Raw genomic sequence first — 24,004 nt, forward strand, 5'->3', positions numbered from 1 at the left:
TCATTGCCGCACGATATTCGCGTGAGTTCAACGTCAGTACAATCATTTACTAAATTTGCTTTTTCCCTTTTTTGGAGCTGATGATCATTTTATTCTGCAGTCCAAATTCTCTTAAACTTAATCCTAGCGTTCTAAATTACTGTTAACTACAGTGATATTTTAATTTACAACCATTTTTACTTGACCTGTGCGTAGATACCTAACGCCACACACCTCCACAAGCCTACCAACAAATTGTCGGACCCCTAATGCGCATAATCATTGATGTATTTCGTTCCAAGGACGGACCTGGCCACATATTGCGGTAACTTTTCCGCCGAAAAACACTCAGGCATTCGGGCGGCAATACATGCAGCTGTTCCACACCACGGATGCTTCGTAACTACTTCTCTGCCTTCACCTCTACTCTATCCCTCCACCGGTGTCATTGTTACATCGAAGATATTCTCTGTGCTTTATATAATAAAAACTTCCCTGACATGGTCATCGTGTTGACTACTATGACTTGAAACAAACAATTCTTGCACAACCCATCAATATACATTAATTTTCGTAAGCAATAATTAGTGACAAAATTCATTCATTTATTTACAAAAATTGGTTTTAGATTCGAGAAACTAAGTGCATGAGGCACTGGGTTGTAGTGTTACACACACACATACCACGTAAATCAGACCGTCGTTCTCAGATTATCAGATTCTGCTCAATATTATCCAGGTGTTGTGTCCCTCCTACAGTACAGCAATCTGTAACCAACTACAAACTCGAGTCCCACAGGTTGTCAAGCTTCAACCAACATCTACACTAAAGGCACAAGTACCTGTTCCTAAACATCGACCCGTGCTCGTTTCGTTTGTTGGTAAATGTTTCGGACAGCAACAATAAACCAACTTGTTGTCCACAGAGTCTATGTTAACCACCACTAGAGGCGCTATGTCCGCTGTCAATAGAGTTCGCTTCCACGACCACAGTGCTGCCGATCGCCGGTACTATTTTCCAACTCATTGTCACATGCCCACTAGCTGGCCAGTCCATATCCATGAGCAGAGACCATACTTAGCCAGCGCACAACCACGGAACGGCAGTTCTGTCTTGGCTAGTGAACCAGTCTTTTCCCTTGAGCCCTGTGGGCCAGTTGCTGACCGCAGTAGCGGTCCAGAAATCAGAGCTGTCGTTAAGGAAACATCGTTAGACAGTCGCCCTGGTATTTAAGCTCTAATTCCTGCCGATTTAGGGCAGAGACTTTACTTCTTTAAACTTTGGCCTTACGATAACTAAGCGCGATTAACTATAACTCCAGAACACTCCAAGTGTATCTGCCTTTTTGTAACTCACTTAACCGTAATTTGTCTACCTTGTTAAGACGTAAAGTACCAAACGAACTTTCGTTTCTGTGTAACTTAAAACTCCCCAAAGGAGGCTTACGTTCTTGAATATTTAATAAACTTGTCCTGCACTATCTACCTGGACTAAGTCCTCATTGGGCATCCCTCAGCACGCACCACATAAGCTAGCGACGAGGATAAAAAAATAGTTTTGTGAATGTTTCGTCCCATATTAACTGCCGATGGGGATTTCTATGGCCCCAGCCCCCTCTCCCCCCCCCCCTCCTCCTCCCTGACTTTCAACTATCGTCCCAAATGACTGACAACGAGATATTTTCTTTTATACTCAGTTTCTCATCCATTCCATACGCACAGTGTTTCTTTTAGATCCAGGGCTCAACATTTCCGCCCTGACACTAGTGAAGGCTGTAACATTTTTCATCCCACTCTGGTGACTGCTTCAGCATTTTCGCGCCACCATTGGCGACTGCTTCTACGTTTCGTCCGACTGTTTTTTGACGTGTCTTCACCAGCTCCAGCACTCCCATTGGGTCTAGTGCCACCGTTCAACTGACAACTACGCAGAAGCATTTTTCATTGATTCCAATGCCGCCACTGGCTGCGGCACCACCTCGAAACGTTTCGTCCTATCAAGTGGCGAGAAGCAATTCCTCAAGTCCTATCTTGCTTAGCATGCATTAGATGCAGAGACGCCTTTTGGAGTAGCTAGCTATCGCCATCACGACACCAGCTCCGACGCAGCTCCATAGTCGACCACATTCAGTCAGTACAATGGCAGCTTCGTGATTCTGGCACAGACCCAGAACTCTAGACTCAATACTTCCTCATGCATGGACCTTACGGTGAGGAAACCTCAATAATCGCACCTGTTTCTTTTCCCCTGGCTCAGCCCATGCCTATTCCAATCAAGCACTTTCTGATCATCTTTTCCGTGCCTAACCCACGCACACGTCCTTGCTTAATACATCCACTGGTTTCCCTACTTATCCAGTGGTCCAACGCCCAATTATGCCCTTCAAGCACAATAATTTTACATTCACAATGCTTCTAGACTCATCTGTCCCCTCCGAGCACCATCATTTTACATCCCTAGCGATCCTCCACCGAACTGTACCCTCCAGCCATCTTATATACGAGGAGCGCTTACACCGTTCTAAGCCCTCTGAGCATATTCATCTTGCATCCCTAGTGCCCCAGCGCACAGATATGCCTTACAGGCATAATACTTTTTCTTCCCAAGTGTTCCCACACTGATCTAAGTCTTCCAGCTACCGTGGTGGCACCACTAGATCACTTTCGTTTAGAAAAAAAAAAATGATCATTACACCTTACACGCGCAGTGGAAACGCTAGCTGTGTCCCCTCTTAAAAGAGATGATGCTCTACGTCGGTAATTAGCGTTCTTTTTCTAAATTCCCTCTCAATGGTAATGAGAAGCCAGGGAAGAATGGTAGCCGACACACAAGGGAAATTTTGGACCAGTGCTAAGGAGAGAAGGAGATGCAATTCCGTGTAAAGTCACGCTTCCATACAAATTGAGACACTTAAATTCTTCTTTCCCTGCACCTTTTGGCATACTCTGTCAAGAACAGTGCGCTCGCCATGCAAAGTAATCCTCACTGAGTAGCAAAGTTTCGCATTGTGGCTCTAACAAGATAGAGTTTTATCTTGTATGCCGAATATTAGCTCCAAAAACTAACAACTAATAACACAGCGTTCATAGGCAATGTTCACTACCTCGTGTTCTCTTCCGTTCCCTCTAGTACAAATGATTCCACCCATATACAAGCGAATGGTAGTAAATTTTCTGCAAACACTGAGTCGCTCGTGTTCACTTCCATTCGCTCCATTGTAAACCAAGCTTTAGGTGCTTAAAGTTGGTGTATGTGAGCTCCGGATAATTCCGCTACGCAGCGCTGCGTAAGTGATTCGCCGAGTCGCGCGCTAGGTGGGCAGGCCTGTGTAAACCGATATTATAAGCTGTTTTCGCGCGGCAAAAATGTGTAACTTCAACATTTTTTACAAAATACTTGCAGTACCTTTCATCAGCTAAAATTTTGGAGGTGCATTTCTTTCGTTATCTTCTTCCTGTGTAAAAAAGTTTCACGATGGGTTTCGACATGTCTTACTGGATTTTTCCCTTGTTAGCTTCGGACACTAAACCCTTTGGCAACTTAAAAAGGAAGTCAAAGGATCACGCGATCTATTACATATTAAGAGAAGGCTGCAAAAGTAAAGAGAAGTTTTTGTGTTACACAAAATCGTAGCACCTTAAGCTACGACGAACGAAAAACCTCAAGGGGAAGAGGTAGCACCTCCTAAATAAGAAAATTGTTATGTGAGACAGACCTGAGTATATATTACGCTGTTTTTCAAAGAAGTTATTGTTTGTTACAGCGTATTTAAGGTCAATCTAAAGAATTTGGTACTTATTTTATTTTATCGCATGGCAATACAGACACATAAGAAAGAAACAGAAAAATCACTAATATAACAAACGTTAATAATTGCTAACAAACATTACTAATATAAAAAATTTTAAGGATTACAAACAAATATCAAGTCTGTTAATATAATCTATCGACTCTGGAGTTGCGAGCAGGAAGTCGTCGGGACTTCCATTATAGGCTCTTCTGGAACACTCTTCAACAATGTGGCTGATGGTCTGACTTTCTCCGCAGTCACACTGAGGGGATAGTATTTTACCCCATTTATACAGGGGGTAAGCACATCTGCCACGACGAGTTCTAATCCTATTTAGAGTGTACCACGTTTTGCGTGGTAGGTCAAAGCCAGGTGGTTTTTGTGTGATGCAAGGCATGTTATGATTTTGCCATGCGTTCCATTTTTCAGACCATGCGTTTGTGATACTGGAACTTTCTACTATCTGTTATTGAATAAATGTAGTATTTTCGGGAAAAAGATTAAGTTGTTTGGCTTGTATGCTGAAGGTTGTGAGTTCAAATACCATCATGTGAAATACTCTCTCTCTCTCTCTCTCTTTGTCTTTTTTTTTATATCGTCATTGAAACGGCTGCGACTCTTACCTGATTAAGTAACTGGTTTATGTATAATTTCTTTCTTTTATGATCCTTGGCCACGTCTTTTTAATCGTATTAACTTCTTTCTTTGCTCTCTTGCTGTATTAATTTTCATAATCTTTCGTTTGTAATCTTTATTCGTTGGATTTTCGTTGTTTCTGTTTCTCTGTCGTAATATTCTACATTTGAAAATACCGACCTATCAGTTAGTAAACCAAACGCGAAACAACATAATTATACACTGAAGTGCCAAAGGAACTGGCACAGACGTGCGTATTCAAATACAGAGATATCTAAACAGGCTTAATACAGCGTTGCTGTCGGCAACGCCTATATAAGACATCAAGCGTGTGGTGCAATTGTTAGATCGGTTACTGCTGCTACAATGGTTGGTTATCAAGATTTAACTGAGTTTGAATGTGGTGTTATAGCCGGCGCACAAGCGATAGGACACAGCATCTTCGAGGTAGCGATGAAGTGGTATATTCCCGTATGACCATTTCGCGAGTGTACCGTGAATATCAGGAATCCAGTAAAACATCAAATCGCCGGCATCACTGCAGCAGGAAGGAGATCCTGTAAGAACGGGACCAATGACGACTGAAGACGATCGTTCGACCTGAGGGAAGTGCAACCCTTCTCACAAACAGGTGCAGATTTCAATTCTTGGCCATCAACAAGTGTCAGTTTGCGAACTATTCAACAAAACATCATCGATATGGGCTTTCATAGTGGAAGGCCCACTCGTGTACCCTTGATGACTGCACTTCGAAGACACATTTGCATGCTGAGCTTTTTCAGCGGAAAACGTAATTATAAGTAATTAAATAAAAAAAGAAGTAATTTAAGCCATAGATGTAGTCCACGGACGTATAAATATTGTCTGCAGCCTCTGGAAACATTTGTTTTGATCGTCAGATGACTAAGAAAATGGTTCAAATGGCTGTGAGAACTATGGGACTTAATTTCTGAGGTCATCAGTCCCCTAGAACTTAGAACTACTTAAACTTAACTAACCTATGGACATCACACACATCCATGCCTGAGGCAGGATTCGAACCTGCGACCGTAGCGGTCGCGCGGTTCCAGACTGTAGCGCCTAGAACCGCTCGGCCACGCCGGCCGGCGATGACTAAGAGTCACCTTTTGTTTTCTTGGTCTTGTCCAGATCGGATGTATGTGGGACATCGCCATTAATACTACATTATTTAATTAATTTTATTCACGGTTTGCACCCAAACGGCACTCGTAATCACATAATGTAAGTGTACTTTTAATTGTGTTTTTATTTCAGAATACATTGTAATTACTAACGTATGTATGTTTTGTTTTGTGTCTTCACTCATTCTAAGGTTGTTGTGACTTGGCATGGCAAAAAAGTCCGTACTTTTAAGCAAAAAGTCGTCCACTTCGAACCCCTGTCGTCTTCGGGTGCTGCTTGGTAACGAAGCCTGATTTTAGAGAATTCACAGAGAGAAGAAACACGATTAAAAATACAAGACCTTTAACGAAAATGCCGAGAGTTTGTATAGAATTTTTTAAATTCATTACTATAATTCATTATATGGTCTCGATCCAGTTATCAATGAGCCAAAAAAATTAATTGAAGCACAACACAAAGCTTTACGCCTCGTCTGGGTCCGTCAACACTGACATTGGTATGTTGATGATTGGAAACACGTTACCTAGTCGGACGAGTCTCGTTTCAAATTGTATCGAGCGGATTGACGTTTACGGGTATAGCGACAACACCATGAAACCATGGACCCGCATGTTAATAGGGGACTGTTCAAGCTGGTCTGAATGATGTGAGGTGTGTGAAGGTGGAATGACATGGGACTCCTGATATGTCTAAATACGACACTGACGGGTGACACGTACGTAAGCATCCTTTCTGATCACCTGCTTCCATTCATGTCCATTGTGCATTCCGACGGACTTGGGCAATTCCAGCAGGATATTGCGACACCCCATACGTCAGAATTGCTACAGAGTGTCTCCAGGAACACTCCTCTGAGCTTAAACACTTCCGCTGGCCGTCAAACTCCCCAGATGTGAATATTGTTGAGCATATCTGGGAAGCCTCGCAACGTACTGTTCAGAAGAGATCTCCACCCCCTCGTACTCTTACTAATTTATGGACAGCCCTGCGGGATTCATGGTGTCTGTTCCCTCCAGCACTATTTCAGGCATTGTTCTAGTGCACGTCACGTCGTGTTGCAGTACTTCTTTATCCCTCGGGGGCCGTACAGACTATTAGGCTGGTCTACCAGTATTTTGGCTCTTCAGTTTACTACTTGTGCAGCAGGTACGAATTTATTTTTCGTTACAAGCTATAATTTTTTGGATAGTAATCGCCGTAAAAACATATAAAACACAAATACTGCTCGCACCATGGACAACGTAGTTGTCTGTATGCTATGTAAGTGTTCATCCCCACGTTATTATGCGTGTATCTTTGTTACCTTGACATGGTTCTTATATTTTCGGTAATACCACTTTGACTATCTGGATGATTTGAAAATTTGATTGCGATCCTAAACTAGTCATCAATTAAATAACACTAAAAGTTGCAACTTTGGCTGTTTTCCATTGTATTGAAATAATATAGATTAAAATTGAAAAGGAAGCGGGGTTTATAAGTAAAACGAAATTCAAGCAAAATAAATAATAGAAATAGCGAATGGAATAATAGCAATGAAAATTTAGTACCTTGGAAATTAAGAAATGACATTGGGATAAGGACGTGGTATAAAAATAAATAAGATCAGATGGGTAACGATTGCAAACGGAAAACAAGAATAGAAAGAAGAAAAACGAGAGTAGATTAAATTTAATACGATGTTTAACACGACACGGTAAAGGATTACGCATGAAACAATTGTATTTAACATAATTGATCGAATTTAAAATAATGACCACAGTAATTTCGTTCATGATGTGAAGAAAATATTGGTTTGAATTCGATGGGATTCAAATCCACCTTCAGCATAAAAGCGAAACAATCGCTAGGATTTGGTTCCACTCTGTAAGTGATGCTTTTTTAAAGCTCTTGTGGATCACATGTAAGTCTGAAATACTGTTTTGTTCACAACTCTGAACTACAAGGGAATGGCACCAGAGTGTGATACGTGGGACCCTAACTTCACCAGCACGTAGTGATTTAAAGAAATTGACGTCTCACCTATGAATCTGTGGTGTCACCGCCAGACACCACACTTGCTAGGTGGTAGCCTTTAAATCGGCCGCAGTCCGCTAGTATACGACGGACCCGCGTGTCGCCACTGTCAGTGATCGCAGACCGAGCGCCGCCACACGGCAGGTCTAGAGACACTTCCTAGCAGTCGCCCCAGTTGTACAGCCGACTTTGCTAGAGATGGTTCACTGACAAATTACGCTCTCATTTGCCGAGACGATAGTTAACATAGCCTTCAGCTACGTCATTTGCTACAACCTAGCAAGGCCCCATTATCAATTGCTATTTATCTTGTGATGCCTGTACCGTCAGACCTATGTACACCAATTATGGATTAAAGTTAAGTATTCCAGCAGCAACGTACCTTATTGGCTATATTAATTACATTGTCCTGTTCCAGACCTCACGCCAGCCTGTGTGAACTTAAACGCGTGGCCTTCGGCCTCCAGTCCTAGTGGATTGGCTGTCTTGCCAGTCCACAACAGAATCTCTGTTGGACATATATTCTAGAACCGTATAGAAGATGAGCAAAATCGGTGACCCGGTGGGTGTGAGATTCACTTGTAAGACGGAAGGAGCACACTGTTCGCAGTGGCACACCTCCGTCAACGTCTCCAAGTATCCAGCCGCCGTGCTACACAGTCGCTAGCAAACAAGGCTCTATTAGGGGATTTGTGTCGTTCTGAATGCCGCCGTATAAAACGCGACCTCAATTACAGCGCAATTATAAGTAAATTGCGTTGTCCCCACCGATGGTCCTGTAATTAGTCGTCCCAGTTAACAGGGAGGTCGTGAATATTGTGCAGCTCACTGCCGTCTAACCTCGGCCTGCATTTTCCGAGACTGCGTAGACTGCTGTCAACATTTGTCAGCACGGCTCCTAGCAGGAAGCTCCGTGGAGCTGCAACTGGTTTGCTCTTACGTCATCTGTGATACTTCTTACACAATTCCATACCGATATTTGTTAAGAAGCTTAATTTTATTTCTTATCAACAATGGTGAACAGACATTACGAAGGAAATTTAGTTAGTTATGTCTAGGTGAATTATTCTTAAATTTAATTCTTAATACTGCGTTAACGTGTTACTCATTCTTTCCTGAGAATTCATATAGCTTGGCTTGTTCGAGCTTTCCGTGGGGCTGGTCTCCACTTTTAGTGTCTGCATGCGCTACCTCAACAGTGTACTGAAACTAATTTCCTCCTCTACAAAAAAGCGAAACGTTGCCCGTTGTAGAATCTAGTCTGCATAGGGTGTGCTGTAGTACTTCAAACTAAATTTCTCAAGCAATTTCTCTATCGAGCTACAGGCTTTAGTATCGTTTCCGGAAAGGAGATGATAACTAATCAGAAAATTTTCTGAAACCAGACCTAGTTTTGTATAGCTTGAAAGTTGTCTGTTATATTTAGATATATACCAACGTCTATAGATTCGTTCTGTGTGAGCTACCCGTGATTTTGCTCTTATCTTTGAACTCACTGATCTGCTTTCATTATGGTGTCTGTCTCAGCAGTATGTCTGCGAAGGTACTTTGGAGCACGAGCGGCCTAACCAGTGAGGTGCCTAGGCGGTCACTCGTTGGCCATGATTTTCAAATTTCTAAAAAGACCGATAACGGTGGCTTTTTTATATTCCGTTCGAGATTGTGGTATGGGCCAGATGTATTTTCTTATGGTGTGAAATGGTGTGCTAATGAAATCAAACTGGAACAAAGTAATTGATATGTACACTGTCAACTTATATGAATGTGACCACATGTCAAAAGCCTGACTAGCTACCTTAGAAGCACTGAACTCTGCAAGACGTTCAGGGAGAGGCTGAGTGAGGTTCTGGGAGGTACCGCCAGAGATCTGGAAGCATGCCGACTCTAGCGCCTTGGCCAGCTGCACTAGGCTTCTCGGTTGAAGATGCATGATGCAAAAATTCCGGCCCCCTGCCTTAATATGATGAAAATTCAGTTTTATGTTAGTAAATAAAATGTCACATGCTTTAGGAGAATGTAACTTCTCATCAAAACATTTCAAAGATGTTCGCATGGTGGTCGTCGCAACGCTGAATAATACTGTTTCAAAGATAAAGTTTATGGCTCTTCACTTGTGTTGTCTAGGGTATTATATATTTATAAGAGGTCCGGATTTTTAAGAAAGGTAAAGCTGGAGACACCTAGTACTTTTATAAAAGTGATCACACGTTTTTATTCCTCTTTAAAAACTTTACATGGGGTCTTTGACAAAACAGTTACATCTTGAGCACCAACCTATTTGGTTCTGCGATCCACACATGTTTACATACAAGAGAATTAGCCGGCACTAAAAACACTGACCGACGTGACTTTTACAACTACACTGAGCCAACTGCCTGCCGGTCTTTGACAGTGCTCGTATTTATAACCTTCCAAAGAGATCAACAAATTGTCTCTTTTTTTAGGGTCAATTAAATTGTTATTAAATGAATTATTTACATAAATAGTTACGAGTGATTCTGGTGCTCAGGTGTTTAGTTTAAAAAGATAAATGGTGCATTTTACAAATAATTACATGTGTCAACCAAGTGAAATAGCCGGATTACAAAGTGTTGAATATGACTTATCCCATTTCCATTATATTGGGATTAAAAAGTGCAAATCTGTAAATTACGTGAGTATACAGTACAAAAGTATTATTAAACTCATTTGTTTTTCATACTAAGTGTAGTGAATAGTCAGGTTTTCCTGGCCAAATTTTATAACGAGCAATTTCGTAGTCACATATGTTGACACTTTGAATAAGCCTATGTGAGCAAAACATAACAGTTCCTAGTGAAATAGTCATGTTAAAACAGTTTAAATAAATGTACCTTGCTTTTGCAATCTCTTTTGGATCGAAATATTATATATTAATGACATTGAAAAGCGTTTCATCATAATTGCACCCATACGAAATTTAACTAATTTGAGTTTAATTTACCGAAAAATCGTAATTTATCCTCAGTATCGTATACTTCTACATTCCTGGAAATTGAAATAAGAACACCGTGAATTCATTGTCCCATGAAGGGGAAACTTTATTGACACATTCCTGGGGTCAGATACATCACATGATCACACTGACAGAACCACAGGCACATAGACACAGGCAACAAAGCATGCACAATGTCGGCACTAGTACAGTGTATATCCACCTTTCGCAGCAATGCAGGCTGCTATTCTCCCATGGAGACGATCGTAGAGATGCTGGATGTAGTCCTGTGGAACGGCTTGCCATGCCATTTCCACCTGGCGCCTCAGTTGGACCAGCGTTCGTGCTGGACATGCAGACCGCGTGAGACGACGCTTCATCCAGTCCCAAATATGCTCAATGGGGGACAGATCCGGAGATCTTGCTGGCCAGGGTAGTTGATTTACACCTTCTAGAGCACGTTGGGTGGCACGGGATACATGCGGACGTGCATTGTCCTGTTGGAACAGCAAGTTCCCTTGCCGGTCTAGGAATGGTAGAACTACGGGTTCGATGACGGTTTGGATGTACCGTGCACTATTCAGTGTCCCCTCGACGATCACCAGTGGTGTACGGCCAGTGTAGGAGATCGCTCCCCACACCATGCTGCCGGGTGTTGGGCCTGTGTGCCTCGGTCGTTTGCAGTCCTGATTGTGGCGCTCACCTGCACGGCGCCAAACACGCATACGACCATCATTGGCACTAAGGCAGAAGCGACTCTCATCGCTGAAGACGACACGTCTCCATTCGTCCCTCCATTCACGCCTGTCGCGACACCACTGGAGGCGGGCTGCACGATGTTGGGGCGTGAGCGGAAGACGGCCTAACGGTGTGCGGGACCGTAGCCCAGCTTCATGGAGACGGTTGCGAATGGTCCTCGCCGATACCCCAGGAGCAACAGTGTCCCTAATTTGCTGGGAAGTGGCGGTGCGGTCCCCTACGGCACTGCGTAGGATCCTACGGTCTTGGCGTGCATCCGTGCGTCGCTGCGGTCCGGTCCCAGGTCGACGGGCACGTGCACCTTCCGCCGACCACTGGCGACAACATCGATGTACTGTGGAGACCTCACGCCCCACGTGTTGAGCAATTCGGCGGTACGTCCACCCGGCCTCCCGCATGCCCACTATACGCCCTCGCTCAAAGTCCGTCAACTGCACATACGGTTCACGTCCACGCTGTCGCGGCATGCTACCAGTGTTAAAGACTGCGATGGAGCTCCGTATGCCACGGCAAACTGGCTGACACTGACGGCGGCGGTGCACAAATGCTGCGCAGCTAGCGCCATTCGACGGCCAACACCGCGGTTCCTGGTGTGTCCGCTGTGCCGTGCGTGTGATCATTGCTTGTACAGCCCTCTCGCAGTGTCCGGAGCAAGTATGGTGGGTCTGACACACCGGTGTCAATGTGTTCTTTTTTCCATTTCCAGGAGTGTATATTTCTTCTCCTTCCTATCGGGACCGTTACAAGATGATCTGACAGATTTTCGATTGGGTTTTAATCCGGGGAGATTGGTTGCCAGGGCAATACGATAAACTCATCCTGGAGATCCTTGAACCACGCGCATACACTGCCAGCTGGTGGAATCTTGCATTGTCCGGGCGGGAGGAAAAACAAACTGCATGTCGGGCTGGACATGGTCCCGAAGGATAGATGCGTACTTGTTTTGATACAATGTGCCTTCCAGAATGACGAGATTACCCAGCATTAATACACGGGAACATGCCACAGACGCTCTCTTCTCTGCCCTACACCCAACGATTGTTACAGGATGCTTACTTTCAGACGTATCACGCCGATGCAGCACAAAACGTAATCCATCTGAAAAAGTAACCTGCCACTATTTAATGGACGTCCAGTAGCAGTTCTGACATGCAAATTCCAGCCATATTCGCCGATGAACAGCAGTCAGCATGGGTGCGTGAATCAGGCGCCTGCTGTGAACGTCCACGCGCAGCAACGTTCGCTGAACGGTCATTGAGGAGACATTGTTGGTTCCCCCTTAGTTCATCTGAGAGATGAGTTGCTCAATAATTGCTCTTCTATTCGCGTGTACGCGCCTCCGCAGCCATTGTTGACCCTTGTCGTCTATGGCTTGTGATGCACTGTAATTGCCTCAGCGCGTTTTGGATAGTGTCATTTGGATATGCATGGTATACTTTAGCCAGGCGGCATGGCGAACAGATTACAGGCTTAGCCGTATCGGAAATGCTCCCGCTCTTGGCCTGAAAGTCAACGATCATGTCCTTTTGGACGTCAGATAAACCACTGTTTCTGCATTACGGCGACGTCTGGACTGTTTTCTGCATCCCGCGAACACGCTTTATATACCATCCACTGCCAGTGCTGCCATCTGCCATCTGTGAGTGGCTATTGCAAGTTGACATCGAAAGTAGGCGGTGGTCTTATGCCGGCCGTGGTGGACGAGCGGTTCTAGGCACTACAGTCTGGAACCGCGCGACCGCTACGGTCGCAGGTTCGAATCCTGCCGCGGACATGGGTGTGTGTGATGTCCTTAGGTTAGTTAGGTTTAAGTAGTTCTAAGTTATAGGGGACTGATGACCTCAGAAGTTAAGTCCCATAGCGTTCAGAGCCATTTGAACCATTTGCATTTTGGTGTTCTTATTAAGGTGACCGGACTTTGCAGTTTAGGTAAAATAAATACATGTCTTTGAACCTTGATTATTCTAGAAAAGGTGGCAAATACGTACAGTCAAGATAAAGCTCAAACTCCTCAAAACTCGTACAACAAAACTTGTGATTAATCTGAAAGTGTAGTTATACATAGTTGTTGAACAGTGTACAGATCACTTTGACATCTTAAGAGAATTCGTTATTTCTTGTGTTTGACCTCCAAGAGACCTTTATTTGTTGCTGTTATGCTCTTTAGACCGAAGACTGGTTTGAAGGAGTTCTCCATGCTTCTCAACCCTGTGCACCCTACGAATAGCTACTGCAAATTACATCCATCTTTATCTGCTTAAAGTACAGGGTGATTCAAAAAGAATACCACAACTTTAAAAATGTGTATTTAATGAAAGAAACATAATATAACCTTCTGTTATACATCATTACAAAGAGTACTTAAAAAGGTTTTTTTTTTTCACTCAAAACCAAGTTCAGATATGTTCAATATGGCCCCCTCCAGACACTCGGGCAATATCAACCCGATACTCCAACTCGTTCCACACTGTCTGTAGCATATCAGGCGTGACAGTTTGGATAGCTGCTGTTATTTCTCGTTTCAAATCATCAATGGTGGCTGGGAGAGGTGGCCGAAACACCATATCCTTAACATACCCCCAGGGGGTAAGATTAAGGCTTCTTGGAGGCCAGAGATGGAGTGCTCTGTCACGGGCTGCCTGGCGGCCGATCCATCGCCTCGGGTAGTTGACGTTCAGGTTTCATAACTAACCTTTTTCGTAGGACTCTCCATGCAGTTGATTGTGGAACTTGCAGCTCTCTGCTAGCTATGCGAGTCGATTTTCCTGGGCTGCGAACAAATGCTTACTGGATGTGTGCTACATTTTCATCACTCGTTCTCGGCCGTCCAGAACTTTTCCCTTTGCACAAACACCCATTCTCTGTAAACTGTTTATACCAACGTTTAATACACCACCTATCAGGAGGTTTAACACCATACTTCGTTCGAAATGCACGCTGAACAACTGTCGTCGATTCACTTCTGCCGTACTCAATAACAGAAAAAGCTTTCTGTTGAGCGGTCGCCATCTTAGCATCAACTGACGCTGACGCCTAGTCAACAGCGCCTCAAGCGAACAAATGTACAACTAAATGAAACTTTATAGCTCCCTTAATTCGCCGACAGATAGTGCTTAGCTCTGCCTTTTGTCGTTGCAGAGTTTTAAATTCCTAAAGTTGTGGTACTCTTTTTGAATCGCCCTGTATTTATCTCTTGGTCTCCCTCTACGATTTTTAACCCCACACTTCCCTCGAATACTAAATTGGTGATCCCTTGATATCTGAGAGTATTTCCTACCAAACGATCCCTTCTCCTTGTCAGATTGTGTCACAAACGTCTCTCCAATTGTATTCAGTACCTCCTCATTAAGGTGATCTATCCATCTACATGAAAAGAAATACCTTACATTAACATCTTAACAATAAAGTACATACGTGACATTATACCTTTATTCCTGCTTTCAATCATTCTTTAATTACGTTATTTTGTTTCGTGGCATTTCTTTGTATAGATAGTTTGTACCTCAATCCATATGTTCCTTTATATTATCCTTCTGCTCATAATATAAGGTCTTCAGTCACTTCGTTAGTCACTGGCTTGGTGGCTGTCCAAGTAAAAGTGATTAGAGAGGATTATATCAACACAAGGCAACATTTGATTTCCATCAAGTTCTAGCTACAGACAGTCGTCTCATGGACTGGCTATCGACAGCTAGTCTTGTGGCGGCCTGGTAGGCGTAAAGTGATATAAGGAGGATGTTTTGGCGAATTGTGAAGTACATAACAATTGTAATTTTGATGCCAATGCGTAGTTCACTTCATGTTTTATGTACACTATGGGATAAAAAGTATCCGGACACCTGGCTGAAAATTATTTACAAGTTCGTGACGCCCTCCATCCGTAATGCTGGAATCGTGTTGGCCCACCCTCAGTCTTGATGACAGCTTCTACTCTTGCAAGCATACGTTGAATCAGGTGCTACACTCCTGGAAATGGAAAAAAGAACACATTGACACCGGTGTGTCAGACCCACCATACTTGCTCCGGACACTGCGAGAGGGCTGTACAAGCAATGATCACACGCATGGCACAGCGGACACACCAGGAACCGCGGTGTTGGCCGTCGAATGGCGCTAGCTGCGCAGCATTTGTGCACCGCCGCCGTCAGTGTCAGCCAGTTTGCCGTGGCATACGGAGCTCCATCGCAGTCTTTAACACTGGTAGCATGCCGCGACAGCGTGGACGTGAACCGTATGTGCAGTTGACGGACTTTGAGCGAGGGCGTATAGTGGGCATGCGGGAGATCGGGTGGACGTACCGCCGAATTGCTCAACACGTGGGGCGTGAGGTCTCCACAGTACATCGATGTTGTCGCCAGTGGACGGCGGAAGGTGCACGTGCCCGTCGACCTGGGACCGGACCGCAGCGACGCACGGATGCACGCCAAGACCGTAGGATCCCACGCAGTGCCGTAGGGGACCGCACCGCCACTTCCCAGCAAATTAGGGACACTGTTGCTCCTGGGGTATCGGCGAGGACCATTCGCAACCGTCTCCATGAAGCTGGGCTACGGTCCCGCACACCGTTAGGCCGTCTTCCGCTCACGCCCCAACATCGTGCAGCCCGCCTCCAGTGGTGTCGCGACAGGCGTGAATGGAGGGACGAATGGAGACGTGTCGTCTTCAGCGATGAGAGTCGCTTCTGCCTTGGTGCCAATGATGGTCGTATGCGTGTTTGGCGCTGTGCAGGTGAGCACCACAATCAGGACTGCATACGACCGAGGCACACAGGGCCAACACCCGCATCATGGTGTGGGGAACGATCTCCTACACTGGCCGTACACCACTGGTGATCGTCGAGGGGACACTGAATAGTGCACGGTACATCCAAACCGTCATCGAACCCATCGTTCTACCATTCCTAGACCGGCAAGGGAACTTGCTGTTCCAACAGGACAATGCACGTCCGCATGTATCCCGTGCCACCCAACGTGCTCTAGAAGGTGTAAGTCAACTACCCTGGCCAGCAAGATCTCCGGATCTGTCCCCCATTGAGCATGTTTGGGACTGGATGAAGCGTCGTCTCACGCGGTCTGCACGTCCAGCACGAACGCTGGTCCAACTGAGGCGCCAGGTGGAAATGGCATGGCAAGCCGTTCCACAGGACTACATCCAGCATCTCTACGATCGTCTCCATGGGAGAATAGCAGCCTGCATTGCTGCGAAAGGTGGATATACACTGTACTAGTGCCGACATTGTACATGCTCTGTTGCCTGTGTCTATGTGCCTGTGGTTCTGTCAGTGTGATCATGTGATGTATCTGACCCCAGGAATGTGTCAATGAAGTTTCCCCTTCCTGGGACAATGAATTCACGGTGTTCTTATTTCAATTTCCAGGAGTGTAGAAGGTTTCTTGGGAAATGGCAGCCATTCTTCACGGAATGCTGCACTGAGGAGAGGTATCGATGTCGTCAGTGAGGCCTGACACGAAGTAGGCATTCCACACATCCCAAAGTGGTTCTATAGGATTCAGGTCAGGACTCTCTGCACACTGGTACACTACAGGGATGGTATTGTCGTGTAACCACCCACACACAGGTCGTGCGTTACAAACAGGTGCTCGATCATGCTGAAAGATACAATGGCCACCCCTGAATTGATCTTCAACAATGGGAAGAAAGAAGATGCTTAAAACATTAATGTAGGCCTGTGCTGTGATAGTGCCACGCACAACAACAAGGGTGCAATCCCCCTACAAGAAAACCACGACCGCTCCATAACACCACCGCCTCCTAATTTACGATGACGTTCACCGGGCATTCGCCATACCCACACCCTGCCTTCGGATCGCCACATTGTGTACCGTGATTCGTCACTAAACACAACGTTTTTCCACTTTTCTGTCGTCCAATGCTTACGTTCCTTACACCAAGCGAGGCGTCATTTGGCATTTACCGGCGTGATGTATGACTTACGAGCAGCGGCTCGACCATGCCTTCCGCGTAACTGTGGATCCTGATGCGGTTTGGAATTCCTGTGTGATGGTCTGGATAGATGTCTGCCTATTACACATTACGACCCTCTTCAACTGTCGGCCGTCTCTGTCAGTCAAGAGACGAGGTCGGCCTGTACGGTTTTGTGCTGTACGTGTCCCTTCACGTTTCCACTTCACTATCACACCGGAAACAGTGGACCTAGGGATGTTTAGGAGTGTGGAAATTTCACGTACAAACGTATTACACGACACCCAAACGCCTGACCTTGTTCGAAGTCAGTGAGTTCCGCGGTGGGCCCCATTCTGCTCTCTCACGATGTCTAACGACTACTGAGGTCGTTGATATGGAGTACCTGGCAGTAGGTGCCAGCACAATGCACCTAATATAAAAAAAGTTTGTTTTTGGGGGTGTCCGAATACTTTTGATCACATAGTGTACCTGGAAATTCAGTGGAAAGATTTTGTGTGTGTATGGCACAAGAAATTTGTAATAATCTTTATTAAGATCTGAAGATGGTAACTTAGTTTTACTGAAACCGCTTATCTACAATACCATTTTTATAACGATCTCGGCTAAAAAGTTCACCTTCTCCTAAGACGTCCAGGACAGTTCGTTGTGGAGTCTGGGTTGCAAGCCTTGACATCAACTTAACTATTATCAAAATATAACCTAATCTATATCTAATTCGCATAAGGGGGCCCAAGTGAACAGTTCACCAACTCCCATAATTTCAGTTGTACAATGGGGAAAAGTGGTGCCTAGTTCGATGCTGTGGAAGGCCTTGCCTTTTGACAAACTTCGCAGAAAAAGAATCCTCACGAAGGCACCACTCCATATTATTGAAGTCACATGCTGTTCGCAGCTTCACGAAACACTTATTTGGACCAAAACAGGGACAGATTACATACATGTACCATACAAGTTTGTTTACCAACCCGTCTGGTACACGCAACAGCCATAGTGACTCGATCGAATACCTTTGACGAAATAGAATCCCTTTCGTCAAAAAGTAGTGCTGCTTTATCTCTGTCTTTATATTTGAAATCCAGAAGGTCGGGATCTTTATCCTGTTATATTGAAATTCCAGTCGAAGAGGTATAAAATAGTTTTCAAACAGAAGGTTCTTGAGGTAGTATGAGCTAAAACGGTTTTCTTCAGGGTCCAGGCTTTCAAGAAAAAAATAAATTAAATGCTGTGGTGGGTGGCCCTCAACTACGTGCCCTCTGACTCAGAGTTACAGTATTAAAGGTTTTGGCTGGTTTTGTTGTCTAGGGCCTGGGATTCGTAGTTGCCGCATTACAGGCCAAATACTGCTGAGTCTACAGTATACGATAAGAATACACACATAAATCGAATGGTCGAAGGTTTCTATCACTCGGCAATTGCGAATTATGAATGTAACATATAAATATATGAATGAAAGATTGTAATTAAATAAAATCTGCAGGTACTATCTTAACGATTTTAAATGATGAGTACGATTATAGAAGTACTTTTTAGAATGTGGTATATTTCTGCAAAACATTTATTAGTGTCGATGGTCCAGCAATTAAATTAAATATAAGTTGAATAAGAGGGAAACAATAGATTCCTACGGCACGTAATTAGTTATGAACGACAATAGAGCTCCAAAGATATTCACTTCTAAATGCATACTGCATTTTCACTGTAGAAACCTCGGAAATCTCACAAGTTCACAAGTCCGCATTCCGAAGTATTTCTATCTCTCCCATTACGCGTAAACTGCCCCACACTCTCCAAGTCTTTCCTACAACCGTATGTCCGTCGCACCGTAGCATACAGCACCTCCCCGTGTCCCGTGCGAGCCCCTAACGCCGCACTCCTCCGAACTTCCCCTCCATTCACTTCAGTAGTCGGCTCCCTTAGTAACGAGCGCTGTGATAGGCGATAGCGCTTCCGTCATGTCTTCAAGCCAACACACACTCACAAACTTTTTGAATCACATACGAAATGCTTTATTTACATTTAAACAAAAATATTCCTATGGCTGGACCATAAACATGCTCTAACACACAGTATTAAACACATAAACAAATTAAATAGACACATATCGAAGGAATAGCAAGAAAAAGTAGGCCAGTAGCCTAACGTCTCTGTACTTTCTAAAACACAGTAAATAATTGACCAATTTCTTCAAAAATAGCGTATATTGGATATAAACAAAGACGTAGATGAATAAATATATTTATAAGCAAGCTACTAACTTTTTTCGTGTAATTGTGGAGTACTTATGGCCTGACGCGATCGATAGCAATCGGCCACTTTGACCTCCAATAACTCGTGTACTATTCAAGTTACATGCCTGTAATTCATGCAAATCTAGGGTTACACTAATATATTTCTAAAGACACGTTGATCGACAAAATCGGATGAGCCGTTTAGATTTTGGAAATTCGTTGCTGGGTGTTACTTGTATAATTTACAGTCAGATACTAAACTTGAAACTAATAAAGATATTGAAAATCTGGTTACACCATCAGAATCGTCGTACAAATAATGGTAATGTACATGTTTCTTTTTAGGTTATCATGATTCATCTGGCTACTATTAATTTCCATACGAACTATGAAATGTCTGCCATTAAGGTTTCACAAAGTCTGCTTACTTTGGCACTCCCGGCGTGTCTCCTTCATCAAGACAGCATCACCATGGAATTCCCAATCACCAGCTAACGTTCGACACCACGTGGTTGCTGCTGGGCGGTGACCCACTGAGAGTCCCCCACGCCAACTCCGAACTTAGAATATTTCCAGGGCGCCACAAGTCTCCCGTTACCTCACAAGGGTCTTCTGTCCCTCAACTAAATTAATAGACGAGCGCAACTATGCATTACTATCATACTGATAATGCCCATCACACGGTTGGTTGTGAAATAGAATTCTCTGAGATGTCATGCACTGATTGAGGAGTCTGTGTGTGAGTTCTGAGTTAGCAAGAACTGTAATGCATTATGGTATTACCAGATCTTTTGGAATCCCCACATAATGCAAGGTCCTCAATTCAGTAACAGTTCTTCTCACATTTTGATAACACTCTGCCTCCAAAAGTGATATTTTCCTTTACTACGCAGCAACCGTCTTTGATATAAAATAAACCCACATCTAGATTGGCTAAAATTATACTAGACGGTTTTGGTGCAGTCTGTTATCATGCAAAACCTGCGTGATAAAACAGGCTGCAATAAAATAGGGACAGATGTGAGTACGTTCACACACCTGATATGTTGATAACACTACCACATTGATGAAATGCTTATAAAAGTTTATAAGGTCTAAATAACCCTGAGGCAGTCATTTTGTTCTGAGAATAAAATATTGTTCAATGGCTGTGAGTGCATTCTTTAGTGACTGACATCCACCTTCGGTCTCTGTACGCCATGCCCAACACATCTTCTTTCCTGCCAATTCACACAAGTGGGACGTTGATAACATGTCCACACAGACGAAACACTTATAAAAGATGATAAGATTCAGTAACCCCGAAGATGCCATTTTGGTTTGAGAGTCAGATATTCTTCAATGGCTTTAATTTTGGATGGGTTGATGAAATTCATTCTGCTGCAATTAACTGACACAAGCACTTGGCATGAGTGGATCCAAAACAGGATTTGTGTATGTTTGCAGCAACTCCATGATTGTGAAGTGCACAAAGCAATGTGATTGTGTTCTTCCGGCGAATTCTCTGCTATTAAAACGTCATCCACGTACCATGTTACCTGTTGCCATTGCAACTCAACATGGACAAAGCCAAACCGTGAACAAAAGTGACAGAGGAAATTTTTGGTCCAAAAGAGTGGTTCACTGGCTAAAAGCAGGCAACGCAGTGTAGTATTGGCATGAAGGGCCCATTTCGCTTTGCCAATAACTTTGGCAGAGATTAATTGATAAAAAACTTGCATGGAATGAAATTTCTCACAGTTCTTCCAAATTCTCTGGTCCCTCAGTTTCTGGCGCAATGAGGGTATTAATGTGTCATAAATCACACACTAGGAATACTGAGCTATTTTTCTTGTGCAACAAAGGCAAAGGGCCCTTGTAAGATGGGAATCACCAGATCGTGCACCGACTGGTTGTGCATTGCTCAGATGTCCTCAAACACGTTTACTTTATATGCGTGAGGTAATACGCAGTGGTATATAAAGAACTTTGCTTGCTCCTTCATCTTAAATTTATACCGAAAATTCTTTATAGTTCCCAGCGTTGCTGATAAAACTAACACATTATCCTGTAAGATAGTTCCTCCCTTACCTATTAGTTGAGGTCGCTATCTTTCCTGAATTTTGGCTTCAATTCCTCTCCCAACTAAGAGCTCTAACTTCAGAGGATACTCCTGTTGGTTCGTGAAAAGGCTCTCTGACTCTACATAAGCCGCTTTGAACCCATAAGCATAATTTTAAACAATTTCGTGGGATCAGTTTACTGATTATTTGTTCCTCAAAACGGGTGTTTGCTGACATGTATTTTCACTATACTACCTGTTCAAGTATGAGACCTGGAACAGCTTGATTTTCACTCAGAAAATCTATAGCAAAGATTTGATTAATCAGTAGCATCGTTACCATCAAGAAACTCCATTCCATCGTATGACATCGGCAAGTGACTGCCAGCTGCACCTGCTGGAGTATGTCAACACTTTTACCGACTACCGCCCCTTTAACGTTGACTTTCTTCACGCTAATGTTGGACAAGTTCTGTTCTCAGCGCATCTTTGAAAGACTACATCTGAAACGGCGCAAAGCTGACTTCTGCTGCGGAGAATTGTTTCTAGCTTAATTCCGACTATTAAAAGGGTGATTAACAGATGCAAATTTCACGTAACGACAGTCTCCTTCTCTTTTAAAAGTAATCCCTTCACATCATCATAGTATGTCATGTTTACTTCACAGACTGAGGTCTTACACAGGTTCCTCCATAAGACCAACAGTGTCTCCCATCTTGTGATTCGAATCGATTATTACAGTGTGCATTTTGGTAGCGTTGTGCCCTGAGAAAGCTGCACTAAAATTCCCATTGACTATTCCACATGCTGTTCTCATACTGGGAAAACTCTAGTTCTCGGCGCAAACAACTGAAAGCTTTAATATCTTACTTTTAATGTCCAGCAGGAACTTAATTGTGTGAAAATTCATGTAGCATAGCCGTATGCTCTCCGCAGAGCTGAATAGTGTGTCGAAAAATTGATTTTATTCAACATAGCCCTAAAAAATTTCATTGGACTTCTAGATTCTTGCTCACTATTATATCCCGTTTGATTGTATTCAGCACTACCAAAGACCAACAGTGTGCTAAGAAATCATCTTTAAATTCCTTATATTTGCATTTAATGCTACTGTTTATTTTCTTGTCCCTGTTTTGCTCTCAAAGTGGCTGCATGTTAATTCCAAACGATGTTCTAGTAGTTATGTAGAGGAGGAGAGTAGCCAAATCGTGCTGTTTGTTACAGTTGGGTTCCAGTTTCAAGTAAATGCTCTTTCTGCTTTCCCGGAATCTCTTTTGTATCATCACTGATTTTCTTTATAAACTGAAGTAATACATTTGTCTCACCCTTTCTCCAAAGGGTTTTGCTGTCGATGCACAGGGATGGCTCAACTGAACATCACTAGCTGTAGTAAAATTTGAACTGTTATCTCCTGCATCAGTAACTCCAGAAGTTGAACTGATGCTTGCATTGTGTTGCATTGCTGTATTCTCATTTGTGCATTCACAGTTTCCATTTACCCCAACTACCTCTCCGTTCTCTAAACTAAGAGCAGCCTCTCATTCACCCACATCCACACGTCCTACAGGAAATGTTGACTGCTCTTCTGGTTCCAACTTTTCCTCTCCACTACATTTTATTTCCATATTTCTTATGTGATGTTCCCTTTCTTACACTATTTTTGTCCTGCTTTGTCTTCTTGTCTGCATCTGATTACAATTTACTACAAGAAAGTAATTTTATCCCCATGATCGTAACCAACACAGGACGTATCCAAACATACTAGATACTATAACTCTTCCAAAAGTTTCCAACACATACAAACACTGCTGTAGTAACAATAAGATGTGGAAAACTCAAGACATAATACCGGGAAAAATATTGAAAGAAAAGGAACAAGGTTAGTTAAATGCACAAGCAAATTGAATTGCACTTTTCCATTTTTTGTTTTGTTTATCGGTGACATGACTCTAAATTCACTTTCGCCCATTGAAAACTCCGTGGTAGGTAGGTCCAAGACAGCACATTTATTTTATGAAAGCATATTTTGTTATGAAATATTTTGTGTAAAATGCAAGTTTCGACCACCCATCAGAATATCTCAAGTCAGCAATACAATTTTATACAAGACTCAGACTAGATCTGCTCCAGATGGTGGGGCTGAGAGACAGGTTGCCACATGTGAATTATGATATATAATAGAATCTGTTGTGTAATATGTTGTATAATGTGTATAGAAAGTTCCTGGTAAGTTAGTTCTAGGTGTCACTATTACAAATTTGTAAATAATTGAGAACTGGGGTAGATTAACCAACTACTGAACTGATGTGATTCTTCAGTTTCTCCCGTCGTATTTGCTGCTCGAATAGTCCACGGGTATACTGCCGGTTCATAGTGTCCAACGGGCACAATATTTCGGCGATCAGACATGTCGCCATCGTCAGGTGGGCTGACGAACTGAGCTCCTGAGGGAGGCTATCGAAATTCGCACCAGGGAAGATCTTATCAACCGAGATTGCGGCTACAATCTCAGC

The sequence above is a fragment of the Schistocerca cancellata genome, chromosome 5 (genome assembly GCF_023864275.1).
Source record: "Schistocerca cancellata isolate TAMUIC-IGC-003103 chromosome 5, iqSchCanc2.1, whole genome shotgun sequence".
Taxonomy (NCBI): Eukaryota; Metazoa; Arthropoda; class Insecta; order Orthoptera; family Acrididae; genus Schistocerca; species Schistocerca cancellata.